The sequence below is a fragment of the Mobula birostris genome, chromosome 25 (genome assembly GCF_030028105.1).
Source record: "Mobula birostris isolate sMobBir1 chromosome 25, sMobBir1.hap1, whole genome shotgun sequence".
Classification (NCBI taxonomy): Eukaryota; Metazoa; Chordata; class Chondrichthyes; order Myliobatiformes; family Myliobatidae; genus Mobula; species Mobula birostris.
The window spans coordinates 50835899-50858901 of NC_092394.1; the positions used below are offsets into that span (position 1 = coordinate 50835899).

The 23003-nt window shown below is 64.6% G+C and overlaps 1 protein-coding gene across 3 annotated transcripts in view; it reads right to left on the reverse strand.

Annotated features, from left to right (window-relative positions):
- LOC140187564 (linker for activation of T-cells family member 2-like) overlaps nucleotides 1-23003 on the reverse strand; it is a 244908-nt gene that overhangs the window by 108416 nt on the left and 113489 nt on the right. The window lies entirely within an intron of this gene.

Sequence of the window (23003 nt, forward strand, 5' to 3'; positions counted from 1 at the left end):
CCGAGCTCCCTGCTGACTGGATCAGTCCTCTGTAACCTGACCCCGAGCTCCCTGCGAACTGCATCAGTGCTCTGTAACCTGACCCCGAGCTCCCTGCGGACTGGATCGGTGCTCTGACCTGAACCCGAGCTCCCTGCGGATTGGATCGGTGCTCTGCCCTGACCCCGAGCTCCCTGCTGACTGGATCAGTCCTCTGTAACCTGACCCCGAGCTCCCTGCGAACTGCATCAGTGCTCTGTAACCTGACCCCAAGCTCCCTGCGGACTGGAACGGTGCCCTGCGCTGACCCCGAGCTCCCTGCTGACTGGATCGGTGCCCTGCGCTGACCCCAAGCTCCCTGCGGACTGGATCAGTGCCCTGCCCTGACCCCGAGCTCCCTGCGGACTTGATCGTTCCTCTGTAACCTGACCCCGAGCTCCCTGCGGACTGGATGAGTGCCCTGCCCTGACCCCGAGCTCCCTGCGGACTGGATCAGTGCTCTGTCCTGACCCCGAGCTCCCTGCAGACTGGATCAGTGCTCTGTAACCTGACCCCGAGCTCCCTGCTGACTGGATCAGTCCTCTGTAACCTGACCCCGAGCTCCCTGCGAACTGCATCAGTGCTCTGTAACCTGACCCCGAGCTCCCTGCGGACTGGATCGGTGCCCTGCCCTGACCCCGAGCTCCCTGCGGATTGGATCGGTGCCCTCTAACCTGACCCCGAGCTCCCTGCGGATTGGATCGGTGCCCTCTAACCTGACCCCGAGCTCCCTGCGGACTGGATCGGTGCTCTGCCCTGACCCTGAGCTCCCTGCAGACTGGAGCGGTGCTCTGCGCTGACCCGAGCTCGCTGCGGATTGGATCACTGCTCTGCCCTGGACCCGATCTCCCTGCGGACTTGATCGTTCCTCTGTAACCTGACCCCGAGCTCCCTGCGGACTGGATCAATGCTCTGCCCTGACCCCGAGCTCCCTGTGGACTGGATCAGTGCGCTGCCCTGACCCCGAGCTCCCTGCGGAATGGATCAGTGCCCTGCCCTGACCCCGAGCTCCCTGCGGACTGGATCGGTGCACTGCCCTGACTCCGAGCTCCCTGCAGACTGGATCAGTGCTCTGCCCTGATACCGAGCTCCCTGCGGACTGGATCAGTGCTCTGTCCTGACCCCGAGCTCCCTGCGGACTGGATCTATGCTCTGCAACCTGACCCCGAGCTCCCTGCGGACTGGATCAGTGCTCTGTAACCTGACCCCGAGCTCCCTGCGGACTGGATCGGTGCCCTCTAACCTGACCCTGAGCTCCCTGCAGACTGGAGCGGTGCTCAACCCTGACCCCGAGCTCCCTGCGGACTGGATCGGTGCTCTGTAACCTGACCCCAAGCTCCCTGCGGACTGGATCGGTGCTCTGTAACCTGACCCCGAGCTCCCTGTGGACTGGATCAGTGCCCTGCCCTGACCCTGAGCTCCCTGCGGGCTGGATCAGTGCTCTGCCCTGATCCCGAGCTCCCTGCGGACTGGATCGGTGCCCTGCACTAACCCCGAGCTCCCTGCGGACTGGATCAATGCTCTGCCCTGACCCCGAGCTCCCTGTGGACTGGATCAGTGCCCTGCCCTGACCCCGAGCTCCCTGCGGGCTGGATCAGTGCTCTGCCCTGACCCCGAGCTCCCTGCGGACTGGATCAGTGCGCTGCCCTGACCCCGAGCTCCCTGCGGACTGGATCAGTGCTCTGTCCTGACCCCGAGCTCCCTGCGGACTGGATCTATGCTCTGCAACCTGACTCCGAGCTCCCTGCGGACTGGATCGGTGCTCTGCCCTGACCCCGAGCTCCCTGCGAACTGCATCAGTGCTCTGTAACCTGACCCCGAGCTCCCTGCGGACTGGATCGGTGCCCTGCCCTGACCCCGAGCTCCCTGCGGATTGGATCGGTGCCCTCTAACCTGACCCCGAGCTCCCTGCGGATTGGATCGGTGCCCTCTAACCTGACCCCGAGCTCCCTGCGGACTGGATCGGTGCTCTGCCCTGACCCTGAGCTCCCTGCAGACTGGAGCGGTGCTCTGCGCTGACCCGAGTTCGCTGCGGATTGGATCACTGCTCTGCCCTGGACCCGATCTCCCTGCGGACTTGATCGTTCCTCTGTAACCTGACCCCGAGCGCCCTGCGGACTGGATCAATGCTCTGCCCTGACCCCGAGCTCCCTGTGGACTGGATCAGTGCCCTGCCCTGACCCCGAGCTCCCTGCGGACTGGATCGGTGCACTGCCCTGACTCCGAGCTCCCTGCAGACTGGATCAGTGCTCTGCCCTGACCCCGAGCTCCCTGCGGACTGGATCAGTGCTCTGTCCTGACCCCGAGCTCCCTGCGGACTGGATCTATGCTCTGCAACCTGACCCCGAGCTCCCTGCGGACTGGATCAGTGCTCTGTAACCTGACCCCGAGCTCCCTGCGGACTGGATCGGTGCCCTCTAACCTGACCCTGAGCTCCCTGCAGACTGGAGCGGTGCTCAACCCTGACCCCGAGCTCCCTGCGGACTGGATCGGTGCTCTGTAACCTGACCCCAAGCTCCCTGCGGACTGGATCGGTGCTCTGTAACCTGACCCCGAGCTCCCTGCGGACTGGATCAGTGCCCTGCCCTGACCCTGAGCTCCCTGCGGGCTGGATCAGTGCCCTGCACTAACCCCGAGCTCCCTGCGGACTGGATCAATGCTCTGCCCTGACCCCGAGCTCCCTGCGGATTGGATCGGTGCTCTGCCCTGACCCCGAGCTCCCTGCGGACTGGATCGGTGCTCTGTAACCTGACCCCGAGCTCCCTGCGGACTGGATCGGTGCCCTGCCCTGACCCCGAGCTCCCTGCGGATTGGATCGGTGCCCTCTAAACTGACCCCGAGCTCCTTGCGGACTGGATCGGTGGCTCTGCCCTGACCCTGAGCTCCCTGCAGACTGGAGCGGTGCTCTGCGCTGACCCCGAGCTCCCTGCGGATTGGATCAGTGCTCTGCCCTGAACCCGATCTCCCTGCGGACTTCATCGTTCCTCTGTAACCTGACCCTGAGCTCTCTGCGGAATGGATCGGTGCCCTGCCCTGACCCCGAGCTCCCTGCGGGCTGGATCAGTGCTCTGCCCTGACCCCGAGCTCCCTGCGGACTGGATCAGTGCCCTGTCCTGACCCCGAGCTCCCTGCGGAATGGATCAGTGCCCCGCCCTGACCCCGAGCTCCCTGCGGACTGGATCGGTGCCCTGCCTTGACTCCGAGCTCCCTGCAGACTGGATCAGTGCTCTGTAAGCTGACCCCGAGCTCCCTGCGGAATGGATCGGTGCCCTGCCCTGACCTCAAGCTCCCTGCGGGCTGGATCAGTGCTCTGCCCTGACCACGAGCTCCCTGCGGACTGGATCAGTGCCCTGCCCTGACCCCGAGCTCCCTGCGGACTGGATCTATGCTCTGCAACCTGACTCCAAGCTCCCTGCGGACTGGATCGGTGCTCTGACCTGAACCCGAGCTCCCTGCGGATTGGATCGGTGCTCTGCCCTGACCCCGAGCTCCCTGCTGACTGGATCAGTCCTCTGTAACCTGACCCCGAGCTCCCTGCGAACTGCATCAGTGCTCTGTAACCTGACCCCGAGCTCCCTGCGGACTGGATCACTGCTCTGTAACCTGACCCCGAGCTCCCTGCGGACTGGATCGGTGCCCTGCCCTGACCCCGAGCTCCCTGCGGATTGGATCGGTGCCCTCTAACCTGACCCCGAGCTCCCTGCGGACTGGATCAGTGCTCTGCCCTGACCCTGAGCTCCGTGCAGACTGGAGCGGTGCTCTGCGCTGACCCGAGCTCGCTGCGGATTGGATCAGTGCCCTGCCCTGACCCCGAGCTCCCTGCGGAATGGATCAGTGCCCTGCCCTGACCCTGAGCTCCCTGCGGACTGGATCGGTGCCCTGCCCTGACTCCGAGCTCCCTGCAGACTGGATCAGTGCTCAGTAACCTGACCCCGAGCTCCCTGCGGACTGGATCGGTGCCCTGCCCTGACCCCGAGCTCCCTGCGGACTGGATCAGTGCTCTGCCCTGACCCCGAGCTCCCTGCGGACTGGATCAGTGCCCTCTAACCTGACCCCGAGCTCCCTGCGGACTGGATCAGTGTTCTGTCCTGACCCCGAGCTCCCTGCGGACTGGATCGGTGCCCTGCACTAACGCCGAGCCTCCTGCAGACTGGATCGGTGCTCTGCCCTGACCCCGAGCTCCCTGCGGACTGGATCGGTGCTCTGACCTGAACCCGAGCTCCCTGCGGGCTGGATCAGTGCCCTGTAACCTGACCCCGAGCTCGCTGCGGGCTGGATCAGTGCTCTGCCCGGACCCCGAGCTCCCTGCGGACTGGATCAGTGCCCTGCCCTGACCCCGAGCTCCCTGCGGACTGGATCTATGCTCTGCAACCTGACTCCGAGCTCCCAGCGGACTGGTTCGGTGCTCTGACCTGAACCCGAGCTCCCTGCGGATTGGATCGGTGCTCTGCCCTGACCCCGAGCTCCCTGCTGACTGGATCAGTCCTCTGTAACCTGACCCCGAGCTCCCTGCGGACTGCATCAGTGCTCTGTAACCTGACCCCGAGCTCCCTGCGGACTGGATCAGTGCTCTGTAACCTGACCCCGAGCTCCCTGCGGACTGGATCGGTGCCCTGCCCTGACCCCGAGCTCCCTGCGGATTGGATCGGTGCCCTCTAACCTGACCCCGAGCTCCTTGCAGACTGGATCGGTGCTCTGCCCTGACCGCGAGCCCCCTGCTGACTGGATCAGTCCTCTGTAACCTGACCCCGAGCTCCCTGCGAACTCCATCAGTGCTCTGTAACCTGACCCCGAGCTCCCTGCGGACTGGATCAGTGCTCTGTAACCTGACCCCGAGCTCCCTGCGGACAGGAACGATGCCCTGCCCTGACCCCGAGCTCCCTGTGGATTGGATCGGTGCCCTCTAACCTGACCCCGAGCTCCCTGCGGACTGGATCGGTGCCCTGCCTTGACCCCGAGCTCCCTGCGGACTGGATCGGTGCTCTGACCTGACCCCGAGCTCCCTGCGGACTGGATCAATGCTCTGTAACCTGACTCCGAGCTCGCTGCGGACTGGATCAACACTCTGTAACCTGACCCCGAGCTCCCTGCGGACTGGATCGGTACTCTGCCCTGACCCCGAGCTCCCTGCTGACTGGATCAGTCCTCTGTAACCTGACCCCGAGCTCCCTGCGAACTGCATCAGTGCTCTGTAACCTGACCCCGAGCTCCCTGCGGACTGGATCAGTGCTCTGTAACCTGACCCCGAGCTCCCTGCGGACTGGATCAGTGCTCTGTAACCTGACCCCGAGCTCCCTGCAGAATGGATCGGTGCCCTGCCCTGACCCCGAGCTCCCTGCGGGCTGGATCAGTGCTCTGCCCTGACCCCGAGCTCCCTGCGGACTGGATCAGTGCTCTGTCCTGACCCCGAGCTCCCTGCGGACTGGATCTATGCTCTGCAACCTGACTCCGAGCTCCCTGCAGACTGGATCGGTGCTCTGACCTGAACCCGAGCTCCCTGCGGATTGGATCGGTGGTCTGCCCTGACCCCGAGCTCCTTGCAGACTGTATCGGTGCTCTGCCAAGACCCCGAGCTCCCTGCTGACTGGATCAGTCCTCTGTAACCTGACCCCGAGCTCCCTGCTGACTGGATCAGTGCTCTGTAACCTGACCCCGAGCTCCCTGCGGACTGGATCGGTGCCCTGCCCTGACCCCGAGCTCCCTGCGGATTGGATCCGTGCCCTCTAACCTGACCCCGAGCTCCCTGCGGACTGGATCGGTGCTCTGCCCTGACCCCGAGCTCCCTGTGGACTGGATCAGTGCCCTGCCCTGACCCCAAGCTCCATGCGGGCTGGATCAGTGCTCTGCCCTGACCCCGAGCTCCCTGTGGACTGGATCAGTGCCCTGCCCTGACCCCAAGCTCCATGTGGACTGGATCAATGCTCTGCCCTGACCCCGAGCTCCCTGCGGACTGGATCCGTGCCCTGCCCTGACCCCGAGCTCCCTGCGGATTGGATCGGTGCCCTCTAACCTGACCCCGAGCTCCTTGCAGACTGGATCGGTGCTCTGCCCTGAACCCGAGCCCCCTGCTGACTGGATCAGTCTTCTGTAACCTGACCCCGAGCTCCCTGCGAACTGCATCAGTGCTCTGCAACCTGACCCCGAGCTCCCTGCGGACTGGATCAGTGCTCTGTAACCTGACCCCGAGCTCCCTGCGGACTGGATCGGTGCCCTGCCCTGACCCCGAGCTCCCTGCGGATTGGATCGGTGCCCTCTAAACTGACCCCGAGCTCCTTGCGGACTGGATCGGTGGCTCTGCCCTGACCCTGAGCTCCCTGCAGACTGGAGCGGTGCTCTGCGCTGACCCCGAGCTCCCTGCGGATTGGATGAGTGCTCTGCCCTGAACCCGATCTCCCTGCGGACTTCATCGTTCCTCTGTAACCTGACCCTGAGCTCTCTGCGGAATGGATCGGTGCCCTGCCCTGACCCCGAGCTCCCTGCGGGCTGGATCAGTGCTCTGCCCTGACCCCGAGCTCCCTGCGGACTGGATCAGTGCCCTGTCCTGACCCCGAGCTCCCTGCGGAATGGATCAGTGCCCCGCCCTGACCCCGAGCTCCCTGCGGACTGGATCGGTGCCCTGCCTTGACTCCGAGCTCCCTGCAGACTGGATCAGTGCTCTGTAAGCTGACCCCGAGCTCCCTGCGGAATGGATCGGTGCCCTGCCCTGACCACGAGCTCCCTGCGGACTGGATCAGTGCCCTGCCCTGACCCCGAGCTCCCTGCGGACTGGATCTATGCTCTGCAACCTGACTCCAAGCTCCCTGCGGACTGGATCGGTGCTCTGACCTGAACCCGAGCTCCCTGCGGATTGGATCGGTGCTCTGCCCTGACCCAAAGCTCCTTGCAGACTGGATAGGTGCTCTGCCCTGACCCCGAGCTCCCTGCTGACTGGATCAGTCCTCTGTAACCTGACCCCGAGCTCCCTGCTGACTGGATCAGTCCTCTGTAACCTGACCCCGAGCTCCCTGCGAACTGCATCAGTGCTCTGTAACCTGACCCCGAGCTCCCTGCGGACTGGATCACTGCTCTGTAACCTGACCCCGAGCTCCCTGCGGACTGGATCGGTGCCCTGCCCTGACCCCGAGCTCCCTGCGGATTGGATCGGTGCCCTCTAAACTGACCCCGAGCTCCTTGCGGACTGGATCGGTGCTCTGCCCTGACCCTGAGCTCCGTGCAGACTGGAGCGGTGCTCTGCGCTGACCCGAGCTCGCTGCGGATTGGATCAGTGCCCTGCCCTGACCCCGAGCTCCCTGCGGAATGGATCAGTGCCCTGCCCTGACCCTGAGCTCCCTGCGGACTGGATCGGTGCCCTGCCCTGACTCCGAGCTCCCTGCAGACTGGATCAGTGCTCTGTAACCTGACCCCGAGCTCCCTGCGGAATGGATCGGTGCCCTGCCCTGACCCCGAGCTCCCAGCGGACTGGATCAGTCCTCTGTAACCTGACCCCGAGCTCCCTGCGGACTGGATCGGTGCCCTGCACTAACGCCGAGCCTCCTGCAGACTGGATCGGTGCTCTGCCCTGACCCCGAGCTCCCTGCGGACTGGATCGGTGCTCTGACCTGAACCCGAGCTCCCTGCGGATTGGATCGGTGCTCTGCCCTGACCCCGAGCTCCCTGCGGGCTGGATCAGTGCCCTGTAACCTGACCCCGAGCTCGCTGCGGGCTGGATCAGTGCTCTGCCCGGACCCCGAGCTCCCTGCGGACTGGATCAGTGCCCTGCCCTGACCCCGAGCTCCCTGCGGACTGGATCTATGCTCTGCAACCTGACTCCGAGCTCCCTGCGGACTGGATCTATGCTCTGCAACCTGACTCCGAGCTCCCAGCGGACTGGTTCGGTGCTCTGACCTGAACCCGAGCTCCCTGCAGACTGGATCGGTGCTCTGCCCTGACCCCGAGCTCCCTGCTGACTGGATCAGTGCTCTGTAACCTGACCCCGAGCTCCCTGCGGACTGGATCAGTGCTCTGTAACCTGACCCCGAGCTCCCTGCGGACTGGATCGGTGCCCTGCCCTGACCCCGAGCTCCCTGCGGACTGGATCGGTGTCCTCTAACCTGACCCCGAGCTCCCTGCGGATTGGATCGGTGCCCTCTAACCTGACCCCGAGCTCCTTGCAGACTGGATCGGTGCTCTGCCCTGACCGCGAGCCCCCTGCTGACTGGATCAGTCCTCTGTAACCTGACCCCGAGCTCCCTGCGAACTCCATCAGTGCTCTGTAACCTGACCCCGAGCTCCCTGCGGACTGGATCAGTGCTCTGTAACCTGACCCCGAGCTCCCTGCGGACAGGAACGATGCCCTGCCCTGACCCCGAGCTCCCTGTGGATTGGATCGGTGCCCTCTAACCTGACCCCGAGCTCCCTGCGGACTGGATCGGTGCCCTGCCCTGACCCCGAGCTCCCTGCGGACTGGATCGGTGCTCTGACCTGACCCCGAGCTCCCTGCGGACTGGATCAGTGCCCTGCCCTGACCCCGAGCACCCTGCAGACTGGATCAGTGCGCCGTAACCTGACCCCGAGCTCCCTGCGGAATGGATCGGTGCCCTGCCCTGACCCCGAGCTCCCTGCGGGCTGGAACAGTGCTCTGTCCTGACCCCGAGCTCCCTGTGGACTGGATCTATGCTCTGCAACCTGACTCCGAGCTCCCTGCGGACTGGATCGGTGCTCTGCAACCTGACTCCGAGCTCCCTGCAGACTGGATCGGTGCTCTGACCTGACCCCGAGCTCCCTGCGGACTGGATCAGTGCCCTGCCCTGACCCCGAGCTCCCTGCGGACTGGATCAGTGCTCTGTCCTGACCCCGAGTTTCCTGCAGACTGGATCAGTGCTCTGCATCTGAGCCCGAGCTCCCTGCGGACTGGATCAATACTCTGTAACCTGACTCCGAACTCCCTGCGGACTGGATCAACGCTCTGTAACCTGACCCCGAGTTCCCTGCGGACTGGATCGGTACTCTGCCCTGACCCCGAGCTCCCTGCGGACTTGATCGTTCCTCTGTAACCTGACCCCGAGCTCCCTGCGGACTGGATGAGTGCCCTGCCCTGACCCCGAACTCCCTGCGGACTGGATCAGTGCTCTGTCCTGACCCCGAGCTCCCTGCAGACTGGATCAGTGCTCTGTAACCTGACCCCGAGCTCCCTGCGGACTGGATCAATGCTCTGTAACCTGACTCCGAGCTCGCTGCGGACTGGATCAACGCTCTGTAACCTGACCCCGAGCTCCCTGCGGACTGGATTGGTACTCTGCCCTGACCCCGAGCTCCCTGCTGACTGGATCAGTCCTCTGTAACCTGACCCCGAGCTCCCTGCGAACTGCATCAGTGCTCTGTAACCTGACCCCGAGCTCCCTGCGGACTGGATCAGTGCTCTGTAACCTGACCCCGAGCTCCCTGCGGAATGGATCGGTGCCCTGCCCTGACCCCGAGCTCCCTGCTGACTGGATCAGTCCTCTGTAACCTGACCCCGAGCTCCCTGCGAACTGCATCAGTGCTCTGTAACCTGACCCCGAGCTCCCTGCGGACTGGATCAGTGCTCTGTAACCTGACCCCGAGCTCCCTGCGGAATGGATCGGTGCCCTGCCCTGACCCCGAGCTCCCTGCGGGCTGGATCAGTTCTCTGCCCTGACCCCGATCTCCCTGCGGACTGGATCAGTGCTCTGTCCTGACCCCGAGCTCCCTGCTGACTGGATCAGTGCTCTGTAACCTGACCCCGAGCTCCCTGCGAACTGCATCAGTGCTCTGTAACCTGACCCCGAGCTCCCTGCGGACTGGATCAGTGCTCTGCCCTGACCCCGAGCTCCCTGCGGACTGGATCAGTGCCCTGCCCTGACCCCGAGCTCCCTGCGGACTGGATCAGGGCTCTGTCCTGACCCCGAGCTCCCTGCGGACTGGATCAGTGCCCTGCCCTGACCCCGAGCTCCCTGCGGACTGGATCAGGGCTCTGTCCTGACCCCGAGCTCCCTGCGGACTGGATCTATGCTCTGCAACCTGACTCCGAGCTCCCTGCGGACTGGATCGGTGCTCTGACCTGAACCCGAGCTCCCTGCGGATTGGATCGGTGCACTGCCCTGACCCCGAGGTCCTTGCAGACTGGATCGGTGCTCTGCCCTGACCCCGAGCTCCCTGCTGACTGGATCAGTCCTCTGTAACCTGACCCCGAGCTCCCTGCGAACTGCATCAGTGCTCTGTAACCTGACCCCGAGCTCCCTGCGGACTGGATCAGTGCTCTGTAACCTGACCCCGAGCTCCCTGCGGACTGGATCAGTGCTCTGTAACCTGACCCCGAGCTCCCTGCGGACTGGATCGGTGCCCTGCCCTGACCCCGAGCTCCCTGTGGATTGGATCGGTGCCCTCTAACCTGACCCCGAGCTCCTTGCGGACTGGATCGGTGCTCTGCCCTGACCCTGAGCTCCCTGCAGACTGGAGCGGTGCTCTGCGCTGACCCCGAGCTCCCTGCGGATTGGATCAGTGCTCTGCCCTGAACCCGATCTCCCTGCGGACTTCATCGTTCCTCTGTAACCTGACCCCGAGCTCCCTGCGGAATGGATCGGTGCCCTGCCCTGACCCCGAGCTCCCTGCGGGCTGGATCAGTGCTCTGCCCTGACCCCGAGCTCCCTGCGGACTGGATCAGTGCCCTGCCCTGACCCCGAGCTCCCTGCGGAATGGATCAGTGCCCCGCCCTGACCCCGAGCTCCCTGCGGACTGGATCGGTGCCCTGCCCTGACTCCGAGCTCCCTGCAGACTGGATCAGTGCTCTGTAACCTGACCCCGAGCTCCCTGCGGAATGGATCGGTGCCCTGCCCTGACCCCGAGCTCCCTGCGGGCTGGATCAGTGCTCTGCCCGGACCCCGAGCTCCCTGCGGACTGGATCAGTGCCCTGCCCTGACCCCGAGCTCCCTGCGGACTGGATCTATGCTCTGCAACCTGACTCCAAGCTCCCTGCGGACTGGATCGGTGCTCTGACCTGAACCCGAGCTCCCTGCGGATTGGATCGGTGCTCTGCCCTGACCCAAAGCTCCTTGCAGACTGGATCGGTGCTCTGCCCTGACCCCGAGCTCCCTGCTGACTGGATCAGTCCTCTGTAACCTGACCCCGAGCTCCCTGCGAACTGCATCAGTGCTCTGTAACCTGACCCCGAGCTCCCTGCGGACTGGATCAGTGCTCTGTAACCTGACCCCGAGCTCCCTGCGGACTGGATCGGTGCCCTGCCCTGACCCCGAGCTCCCTGCGGATTGGATCGGTGTCCTCTAACCTGACCCCGAGCTCCCTGCGGACTGGATCGGTGCTCTGCCCTGACCCTGAGCTCCCTGCAGACTGGAGCGGTGCTCTGCGCTGACCCGAGCTCGCTGCGGATTGGATCAGTGCTCTGCCCTGGACCCGATCTCCCTGCGGACTTGATCGTTCCTCTGTAACCTTACCCCGAGCTCCCTGCGGACTGGATAAATGCTCTGCCCTGACCCCGAGCTCCGTGTGGACTGGATCAGTGCCCTGCCCTGACCCCGAGATCCCTGCGGAATGGATCAGTGCCCTGCCCTGACCCCGAGCTCCCTGCGGACTGGATCGGTGCCCTGCCCTGACTCCGAGCTCCCTGCAGACTGGATCAGTGCTCTGTAACCCGACCCCGAGTTCCCTGCGGAATGGATCGGTGCCCTTCCCTGACCCCGAGATCCCCGCGGGCTGGATCAGTGCTCTGCCCTGACCCCGAGCTCCCTGCGGACTGGATCAGTGACCTGCCCTGACCCCAAGCTCCCTGCGAACTGGATCAGTGCTCTGTCCTGACCCCGAGCTCCTTGCGGACTGGATCTATGCTCTGCAACCTGACTCCGAGCTCCCTGCGGACTGGATCGGTGCTCTGACCTGAACCCGAGCTCCCTGCGGATTGGTTCGGTGCTCTGCTCTGACCCCGAGCTCCCTGCGGGCTGGATCAGTGCCCTGTAACCTGACCCCGAGCTCCCTGCGGACTGGATCAATGCTCTGCCCTGACCCCGAGCTCCCTGTGGACTGGATCAGTGCCCTGCCCTGACCCCGAGCTCCCTGCGGAATGGATCAGTGCCCTGCCCTGACCCCGAGCTCCCTGCGGACTGGATCGGTGCTCTGACCTGACCCCGAGCTCCCTGCGGACTGGATCAGTGCTCTGTAACCTGACCCCGAGCTCCCTGCGGACTGGATCGGTGCTCTGACCTGACCCCGAACTCCCTGCGGACTGGATCAGTGCCCTGCCCTGACCCCGAGCTCCCTGCAGACTGGATCAGTGCTCTGTAACCTGACCCCGAGCTCCCTGCGGAATGTATTGGTGCCCTGCCCTGACCCCGAGCTCCCTGCGGGCTGGATCAGTGCTCTGTCCTGACCCCGAGCTCCCTGTGGACTGGATCAGTGCCCTGCCCTGACCCCGAGCTCCCTGCGGAATGGATCAGTGCCCCGCCCTGACCCCGAGCTCCCTGCGGACTGGATCGGTGCCCTGCCCTGACTCCGAGCTCCCTGCAGACTGGATCAGTGCTCTGTAACCTGACCCCGAGCTCCCTGCGGAATGGATCGGTGCCCTGCCCTGACCCCGAGCTCCCTGCGGGCTGGATCAGTGCTCTGCCCTGACCCCGAGCTCCCTGCGGACTGGATCAGTGCCCTGCCCTGACCCCGAGCTCCCTGCGGACTGGATCTATGCTCTGCAACCTGACTCCAAGCTCCCTGCGGACTGGATCGGTGCTCTGACCTGAACCCGAGCTCCCTGCGGATTGGATCGGTGCTCTGCCCTGACCCAAAGCTCCTTGCAGACTGGATCGGTGCTCTGCTCTGACCCCGAGCTCCCTGCTGACTGGATCAGTCCTCTGTAACCTGACCCCGAGCTCCCTGCGAACTGCATCAGTGCTCTGTAACCGGACCCCGAGCTCCCTGCGGACTGGATCAGTGCTCTGTAACCTGACCCCGAGCTCCCTGCGGACTGGATCGGTGCCCTGCCCTGACCCCGAGCTCCCTGCGGATTGGATCGGTGTCCTCTAACCTGACCCCGAGCTCCCTGCGGACTGGATCGGTGCTCTGCCCTGACCCTGAGCTCCCTGCAGACTGGAGCGGTGCTCTGCGCTGACCCGAGCTCGCTGCGGATTGGATCAGTGCTCTGCCCTGGACCCGATCTCCCTGCGGACTTGATCGTTCCTCTGTAACCTGACCCCGAGCTCCCTGCGGACTGGATCAATGCTCTGCCCTGACCCCGAGCTCCGTGTGGACTGGATCAGTGCCCTGCCCTGACCCCGAGCTCCCTGCGGAATGGATCAGTGCCCTGCCCTGACCCCGAGCTCCCTGCGGACTGGATCGGTGCCCTGCCCTGACTCCGAGCTCCCTGCAGACTGGATCAGTGCTCTGTAACCCGACCCCGAGTTCCCTGCGGAATGGATCGGTGCCCTGCCCTGACCCCGAGCTCCCCGCGGGCTGGATCAGTGCTCTGCCCTGACCCCGAGCTCCCTGCGGACTGGATCAGTGCCCTGCCCTGACCCCGAGCTCCCTGCGAACTGGATCAGTGCTCTGTCCTGACCCCGAGCTCCCTGCGGACTGGATCTATGCTCTGCAACCTGACTCCGAGCTCCCTGCGGACTGGATCGGTGCTCTGACCTGAACCCGAGCTCCCTGCGGATTGGATCGGTGCTCTGCCCTGACCCCGAGCTCCCTGCGGACTGGATCAGTGCCCTGTAACCTGACCCCGAGCTCCCTGCGGACTGGATCAATGCTCTGCCCTGACCCCGAGCTCCCTGTGGACTGGATCAGTGCCCTGCCCTGACCCCGAGCTCCCTGCGGAATGGATCAGTGCCCTGCCCTGACCCCGAGCTCCCTGCGGACTGGATCGGTGCTCTGACCTGACCCCGAGCTCCCTGCGGACTGGATCAGTGCTCTGTAACCTGACCCCGAGCTCCCTGCGGACTGGATCGGTGCTCTGCAACCTGACTCCGAGCTCCCTGCGGACTGGATCGGTGCTCTGACCTGACCCCGAGCTCCCTGCTGACTGGATCAGTCCTCTGTAACCTGACCCCGAGCTCCCTGCGGACTGGATTAGTGCTCTGTAACCTGACCCCGAGCTCCCTGCGGACTGGATCGGTGCCCTGCCCTGACCCAGAGCTCCCTGCGGATTGGATCGGTGCCCTGTAACCTGACCCCGAGCTCCCTGCGGACTGGATCAATGCTCTGCGCTGACCCCGAGCTCCCTGCGGACTGGATTGGTGCTCTGCTCTGAACCCGATCTCCCTGCGGACTGGATTGGTGCCCTGCCCTGACCCCGAGCTCCCTGCGGACTGGATCAATGCTCTGTAACCTGACTCCGAGCTCCCTGCGGACTGGATTAACGCTCTGTAACCTGACCCCGAGCTCCCTGCGGACTGGATCGGTACTCTGCCCTGACCCCGAGCTCCCTGCGGACTTGATCGTTCCTCTGTAACCTGACCCCGAGCTCCCTGCGGACTGGATCAATGCTCTGTAACCTGACTCCGAGCTCCCTGCGGACTGGATTAACGCTCTGTAACCTGACCCCGAGCTCCCTGCGGACTGGATCGGTACTCTGCCCTGACCCCGAGCTCCCTGCGGACTTGATCGTTCCTCTGTAACCTGACCCCGAGCTCCCTGCGGACTGGATGAGTGTCCTGCCCTGACCCCGAGCTCCCTGCGGACTGGATCAGTGCTCTGTCCTGACCCCGAGCTCCCTGCAGACTGGATCAGTGCTCTGTAACCTGACCCCGAGCTCCCTGCGGACTGGATCAATGCTCTGTAACCTGACTCCGAGCTCCCTGCGGACTGGATCAACGCTCTGTAACCTGACCCCGAGCTCCCTGCGGACTGGATCGGTACTCTGCCCTGACCCCGAGCTCCCTGCGGACTTGATCGTTCCTCTGTAACCTGACCCCGAGCTCCCTGCGGACTGGATCAATGCTCTGCCCTGACCCCGAGCTCCCTGTGGACTGGATCAGTGCCCCGCCCTGACACCGAGCTCCCTGCGCAATGGATCAGTGCCCTGCTCTGACCCCGAGCTCCCTGCGGACTGGATCGGTGCCCTGCCCTGACTCCGAGCTCCCTGCAGACTGGATCAGTGCTCTGGAACCTGACCCTGAGCTCCCTGCGAACTGCATCAGTGCTCTGTAACCTGACCCCAAGCTCCCTGCGGACTGGATCGGTGCTCTGCCCTGACCCCGAGCTTCCTGCAGACTGGAGCGGTGCTCTGCGCTGATCCCGAGCTCCCTGCGGATTGGATCAGTGCTCTGACCTGAACCCGAGCTCCCTGCGGATTGGATCGGTGCTCTGCCCTGACCCAAAGCTCCTTGCAGACTGGATCGGTGCTCTGCTCTGACCCCGAGCTCCCTGCTGACTGGATCAGTCCTCTGTAACCTGACCCCGAGCTCCCTGCGAACTGCATCAGTGCTCTGTAACCGGACCCCGAGCTCCCTGCGGACTGGATCAGTGCTCTGTAACCTGACCCCGAGCTCCCTGCGGACTGGATCGGTGCCCTGCCCTGACCCCGAGCTCCCTGCGGATTGGATCGGTGTCCTCTAACCTGACCCCGAGCTCCCTGCGGACTGGATCGGTGCTCTGCCCTGACCCTGAGCTCCCTGCAGACTGGAGCGGTGCTCTGCGCTGACCCGAGCTCGCTGCGGATTGGATCAGTGCTCTGCCCTGGACCCGATCTCCCTGCGGACTTGATCGTTCCTCTGTAACCTGACCCCGAGCTCCCTGCGGACTGGATCAATGCTCTGCCCTGACCCCGAGCTCCGTGTGGACTGGATCAGTGCCCTGCCCTGACCCCGAGCTCCCTGCGGAATGGATCAGTGCCCTGCCCTGACCCCGAGCTCCCTGCGGACTGGATCGGTGCCCTGCCCTGACTCCGAGCTCCCTGCAGACTGGATCAGTGCTCTGTAACCCGACCCCGAGTTCCCTGCGGAATGGATCGGTGCCCTGCCCTGACCCCGAGCTCCCCGCGGGCTGGATCAGTGCTCTGCCCTGACCCCGAGCTCCCTGCGGACTGGATCAGTGCCCTGCCCTGACCCCGAGCTCCCTGCGAACTGGATCAGTGCTCTGTCCTGACCCCGAGCTCCCTGCGGACTGGATCTGTGCTCTGCAACCTGACTCCGAGCTCCCTGCGGACTGGATCGGTGCTCTGACCTGAACCCGAGCTCCCTGCGGATTGGATCGGTGCTCTGCCCTGACCCCGAGCTCCCTGCGGACTGGATCAGTGCCCTGTAACCTGACCCCGAGCTCCCTGCGGACTGGATCAATGCTCTGCCCTGACCCCGAGCTCCCTGTGGACTGGATCAGTGCCCTGCCCTGACCCCGAGCTCCCTGCGGAATGGATCAGTGCCCTGCCCTGACCCCGAGCTCCCTGCGGACTGGATCGGTGCTCTGACCTGACCCCGAGCTCCCTGCGGACTGGATCAGTGCTCTGTAACCTGACCCCGAGCTCCCTGCGGACTGGATCGGTGCTCTGCAACCTGACTCCGAGCTCCCTGCGGACTGGATCGGTGCTCTGACCTGACCCCGAGCTCCCTGCTGACTGGATCAGTCCTCTGTAACCTGACCCCGAGCTCCCTGCGGACTGGATTAGTGCTCTGTAACCTGACCCCGAGCTCCCTGCGGACTGGATCGGTGCCCTGCCCTGACCCAGAGCTCCCTGCGGATTGGATCGGTGCCCTGTAACCTGACCCCGAGCTCCCTGCGGACTGGATCAATGCTCTGCGCTGACCCCGAGCTCCCTGCGGACTGGATTGGTGCTCTGCTCTGAACCCGATCTCCCTGCGGACTGGATTGGTGCCCTGCCCTGACCCCGAGCTCCCTGCGGACTGGATCAATGCTCTGTAACCTGACTCCGAGCTCCCTGCGGACTGGATTAACGCTCTGTAACCTGACCCCGAGCTCCCTGCGGACTGGATCGGTACTCTGCCCTGACCCCGAGCTCCCTGCGGACTTGATCGTTCCTCTGTAACCTGACCCCGAGCTCCCTGCGGACTGGATCAATGCTCTGTAACCTGACTCCGAGCTCCCTGCGGACTGGATTAACGCTCTGTAACCTGACCCCGAGCTCCCTGCGGACTGGATCGGTACTCTGCCCTGACCCCGAGCTCCCTGCGGACTTGATCGTTCCTCTGTAACCTGACCCCGAGCTCCCTGCGGACTGGATGAGTGTCCTGCCCTGACCCCGAGCTCCCTGCGGACTGGATCAGTGCTCTGTCCTGACCCCGAGCTCCCTGCAGACTGGATCAGTGCTCTGTAACCTGACCCCGAGCTCCCTGCGGACTGGATCAATGCTCTGTAACCTGACTCCGAGCTCCCTGCGGACTGGATCAACGCTCTGTAACCTGACCCCGAGCTCCCTGCGGACTGGATCGGTACTCTGCCCTGACCCCGAGCTCCCTGCGGACTTGATCGTTCCTCTGTAACCTGACCCCGAGCTCCCTGCGGACTGGATCAATGCTCTGCCCTGACCCCGAGCTCCCTGTGGACTGGATCAGTGCCCCGCCCTGACACCGAGCTCCCTGCGCAATGGATCAGTGCCCTGCTCTGACCCCGAGCTCCCTGCGGACTGGATCGGTGCCCTGCCCTGACTCCGAGCTCCCTGCAGACTGGATCAGTGCTCTGGAACCTGACCCTGAGCTCCCTGCGAACTGCATCAGTGCTCTGTAACCTGACCCCAAGCTCCCTGCGGACTGGATCGGTGCTCTGCCCTGACCCCGAGCTTCCTGCAGACTGGAGCGGTGCTCTGCGCTGATCCCGAGCTCCCTGCGGATTGGATCAGTGCTCTGCCCTGAACCCGATCTCCCTGCGGACTTGATCGTTCCTCTGTAACCTGACCCAGAGCTCCCTGCGGACTGGATCAGTGCCCTGCCCTGACCCCGAGCTCCCTGCGGACTGGACCGGTGCCCTGTAACCCGACTCCGAGCTCCCTGCGGACTGGATCGGTGCTCTGCCCCGAACCCGATCTCCCTGCGGACTGGATCGGTGCACTGCCCTGACCCCAAGCTCCTTGCGGCCTGGATCGGTGCCCTGCCCTGACCCCGATCTCCCAGCGGACTGGATCAATGCTCTGCCCTGACCCCGAGCTCCCTGCAGACTGGATCGGTGACCTGCCCTGACCCAGAGCTCCCTGCGGATTGGATCGGTGCCCTGTAACCTGACCCTGAGCTCCCTGCGGACTGGATTGGTGCTCTGCTCTGAACCCGATCTCCCTGCGGACTGGATTGGTGCCCTGCCCTGACCCCGAGCTCCCTGCGGACTGGATCAATGCTCTGTAACCTGACTCCGAGCTCCCTGCAGACTGGATCAGTGCTCTGGAACCTGACCCCGAGCTCCCTGCGGAATGGATCGGTGCCCTGCCCTGACACTGAGCTCCCTGCAGACTGGAGCGGTGCTCTGCGCTGACCCCGAGCTCCCTGCGGATTGGATCAGTGTTCTGCCCTGAATCCGATCTCCCTGCGGATTGGATTGGTGCCCTGTAACCTGACCCCGAGCTCCCTGCGAACTGCATCAGTCCTCTGTAACCTGACCCCGAGCTCCCTGCGAACTGCATCAGTCCTCTGTAACCTGACCCCGAGCTCCCTGCGGACTGGATCACTGCTCTGTAACCTGACCCCGAGCTCCCTGCGGACTGGATCGGTGCCCTGCCCTGACCCCGAGCTCCGTGCAGACTGGAGCGGTGCTCTGCCCTGACCCTGAGCTCCGTGCAGACTGGAGCGGTGCTCTGCGCTGACCCGAGCTCGCTGCGGATTGGATCAGTGCCCTGCCCTGACCCCGAGCTCCCTGCGGAATGGATCAGTGCCCTGCCCTGACCCCGAGCTCCCTGCGGGCTGGATCAGTGCCCTGTAACCTGACCCCGAGCTCCCTGCGGAATGGATCGGTGCCCTGCCCTGACCCCGAGCTCCCTGCGGACTGGATCAGTGCCCTGCCCTGACCCCGAGCTCCCAGCGGACTGGATCAGTGTTCTGTCCTGACCCCGAGCTCCCTGCGGACTGGATCGGTGCCCTGCACTAACGCCGAGCCTCCTGCAGACTGGATCGGTGCTCTGCCCTGACCCCGAGCTCCCTGCGGACTGGATCAGTGCTCTGCCCGGACCCCGAGCTCCCTGCGGACTGGATCAGTGCCCTGCCCTGACCCCGAGCTCCCTGCGGACTGGATCTATGCTCTGCAACCTGACTCCGAGCTCCCAGCGGACTGGTTCGGTGCTCTGACCTGAACCCGAGCTCCCTGCGGATTGGATCGGTGCTCTGCCCTGACCCCGAGCTCCCTGCTGACTGGATCAGTCCTCTGTAACCTGACCCCGAGCTCCCTGCGGACTGGATCAGTGCTCTGTAACCTGACCCCGAGCTCCCTGCGGACAGGAACGATGCCCTGCCCTGACCCCGAGCTCCCTGTGGATTGGATCGGTGCCCTCTAACCTGACCCCGAGCTCCCTGCGGACTGGATCGGTGCCCTGCCCTGACCCCGAGCTCCCTGCGGACTGGATCGGTGCTCTGACCTGACCCCGAGCTCCCTGCGGACTGGATCAGTGCCCTGCCCTGACCCCGAGCACCCTGCAGACTGGATCAGTGCGCCGTAACCTGACTCCGAGCTCCCTGCGGAATGGATCGGTGCCCTGCCCTGACCCCGAGCTCCCTGCGGGCTGGAACAGTGCTCTGTCCTGACCCCGAGCTCCCTGTGGACTGGATCTATGCTCTGCAACCTGACTCCGAGCTCCCTGCGGACTGGATCGGTGCTCTGCAACCTGACTCCGAGCTCCCTGCAGACTGGATCGGTGCTCTGACCTGACCCCGAGCTCCCTGCGGACTGGATCAGTGCCCTGCCCTGACCCCGAGCTCCCTGCGGACTGGATCAGTGCTCTGTCCTGACCCCGAGTTTCCTGCAGACTGGATCAGTGCTCTGCATCTGAGCCCGAGCTCCCTGCGGACTGGATCAATACTCTGTAACCTGACTCCGAACTCCCTGCGGACTGGATCAACGCTCTGTAACCTGACCCCGAGCTCCCTGCGGACTGGATCGGTACTCTGCCCTGACCCCGAGCTCCCTGCGGACTTGATCGTTCCTCTGTAACCTGACCCCGAGCTCCCTGCGGACTGGATGAGTGCCCTGCCCTGACCCCGAGCTCCCTGCGGACTGGATCAGTGCTCTGTCCTGACCCCGAGCTCCCTGCAGACTGGATCAGTGCTCTGTAACCTGACCCCGAGCTCCCTGCGGACTGGATCAATGCTCTGTAACCTGACTCCGAGCTCGCTGCGGACTGGATCAACGCTCTGTAACCTGACCCCGAGCTCCCTGCGGACTGGATTGGTACTCTGCCCTGACCCCGAGCTCCCTGCTGACTGGATCAGTCCTCTGTAACCTGACCCCGAGCTCCCTGCGAACTGCATCAGTGCTCTGTAACCTGACCCCGAGCTCCCTGCGGACTGGATCAGTGCTCTGTAACCTGACCCCGAGCTCCCTGCGGACTGGATCAGTGCTCTGTAACCTGACCCCGAGCTCCCTGCGGAATGGATCGGTGCCCTGCCCTGACCCCGAGCTCCCTGCGGGCTGGATCAGTTCTCTGCCCTGACCCCGAGCTCCCTGCGGACTGGATCAGTGCTCTGTCCTGACCCCGAGCTCCCTGCTGACTGGATCAGTGCTCTGTAACCTGACCCCGAGCTCCCTGCGAACTGCATCAGTGCTCTGTAACCTGACCCCGAGCTCCCTGCGGACTGGATCAGTGCTCTGCCCTGACCCCGAGCTCCCTGCGGACTGGATCAGTGTCCTGCCCTGACCCCGAGCTCCCTGCGGACTGGATCAGGGCTCTGTCCTGACCCCGAGCTCCCTGCGGACTGGATCAGTGCCCTGCCCTGACCCCGAGCTCCCTGCGGACTGGATCAGGGCTCTGTCCTGACCCCGAGCTCCCTGCGGACTGGATCTATGCTCTGCAACCTGACTCCGAGCTCCCTGCGGACTGGATCGGTGCTCTGACCTGAACCCGAGCTCCCTGCGGATTGGATCGGTGCACTGCCCTGACCCCGAGGTCCTTGCAGACTGGATCGGTGCTCTGCCCTGACCCCGAGCTCCCTGCTGACTGGATCAGTCCTCTGTAACCTGACCCCGAGCTCCCTGCGAACTGCATCAGTGCTCTGTAACCTGACCCCGAGCTCCCTGCGGACTGGATCAGTGATCTGTAACCTGACCCCGAGCTCCCTGCGGACTGGATCAGTGCTCTGTAACCTGACCCCGAGCTCCCTGCGGACTGGATCAGTGCTCTGTAACCTGACCCCGAGCTCCCTGCGGACTGGATCGGTGCCCTGCCCTGACCCCGAGCTCCCTGTGGATTGGATCGGTGCCCTCTAACCTGACCCCGAGCTCCTTGCGGACTGGATCGCTGCTCTGCCCTGACCCTGAGCTCCCTGCAGACTGGAGCGGTGCTCTGCGCTGACCCCGAGCTCCCTGCGGATTGGATCAGTGCTCTGCCCTGAACCCGATCTCCCTGTGGACTTCATCGTTCCTCTGTAACCTGACCCCGAGCTCCCTGCGGAATGGATCGGTGCCCTGCCCTGACCCCGAGCTCCCTGCGGGCTGGATCGGTGCCCTGCCCTGACTCCGAGCTCCCTGCAGACTGGATCAGTGCTCTGTAACCTGACCCCGAGATCCTTGCGGACTGGATCAGTGCCCTGCCCTGACCCCGAGCTCCCTGCGGAATGGATCAGTGCCCCGCCCTGACCCCGAGCTCCCTGCGGACTGGATCGGTGCCCTGCCCTGACTCCGAGCTCCCTGCAGACTGGATCAGTGCTCTGTAACCTGACCCCGAGCTCCCTGCGGACTGGATCGGTGCCCTGCCCTGACCCCGAGCTCCCTGCGGGCTGGATCAGTGCTCTGCCCGGACCCCGAGCTCCCTGCGGACTGGATCAGTGCCCTGCCCTGACCCCGAGCTCCCTGCGGACTGGATCTATGCTCTGCAACCTGACTCCAAGCTCCCTGCGGACTGGATCGGTGCTCTGACCTGAACCCGAGCTCCCTGCGGATTGGATCGGTGCTCTGCCCTGACCCAAAGCTCCTTGCAGACTGGATAGAAGCTCTGCCCTGACCCCGAGCTCCCTGCTGACTGGATCAGTCCTCTGTAACCTGACCCCGAGCTCCCTGCGAACTGCATCAGTGCTCTGTAACCTGACCCCGAGCTCCCTGCGGACTGGATCAGTGCTCTGTAACCTGACCCCGAGCTCCCTGCGGACTGGATCGGTGCCCTGCCCTGACCCCGAGCTCCCTGCGGATTGGATCGGTGTCCTCTAACCTGACCCCGAGCTCCTTGCGGACTGGATCGGTGCTCTGCCCTGACCCTGAGCTCCCTGCAGACTGGAGCGGTGCTCTGCGCTGACCCGAGCTCGCTGCGGATTGGATCAGTGCTCTGCCCTGGACCCGATCTCCCTGCGGACTTGATCGTTCCTCTGTAACCTTACCCCGAGCTCCCTGCGGACTGGATAAATGCTCTGCCCTGACCCCGAGCTCCCTGTGGACTGGATCAGTGCGCTGCCCTGACCCCGAGCTCCCTGCGGAATGGATCAGTGCCCTGCCCTGACCCCGAGCTCCCTGCGGACTGGATCGGTGCCCTGCCCTGACTCCGAGCTCCCTGCAGACTGGATCAGTGCTCTGTAACCCGACCCCGAGTTCCCTGCGGAATGGATCGGTGCCCTTCCCTGACCCCGAGATCCCCGCGGGCTGGATCAGTGCTCTGCCCTGACCCCGAGCTCCCTGCGGACTGGATCAGTGACCTGCCCTGACCCCAAGCTCCCTGCGAACTGGATCAGTGCTCTGTCCTGACCCCGAGCTCCTTGCGGACTGGATCTATGCTCTGCAACCTGACTCCGAGCTCCCTGCGGACTGGATCGGTGCTCTGACCTGAACCCGAGCTCCCTGCGGATTGGATCGGTGCTCTGCCCTGACCCCGAGCTCCCTGCGGGCTGGATCAGTGCCCTGTAACCTGACCCCGAGCTCCC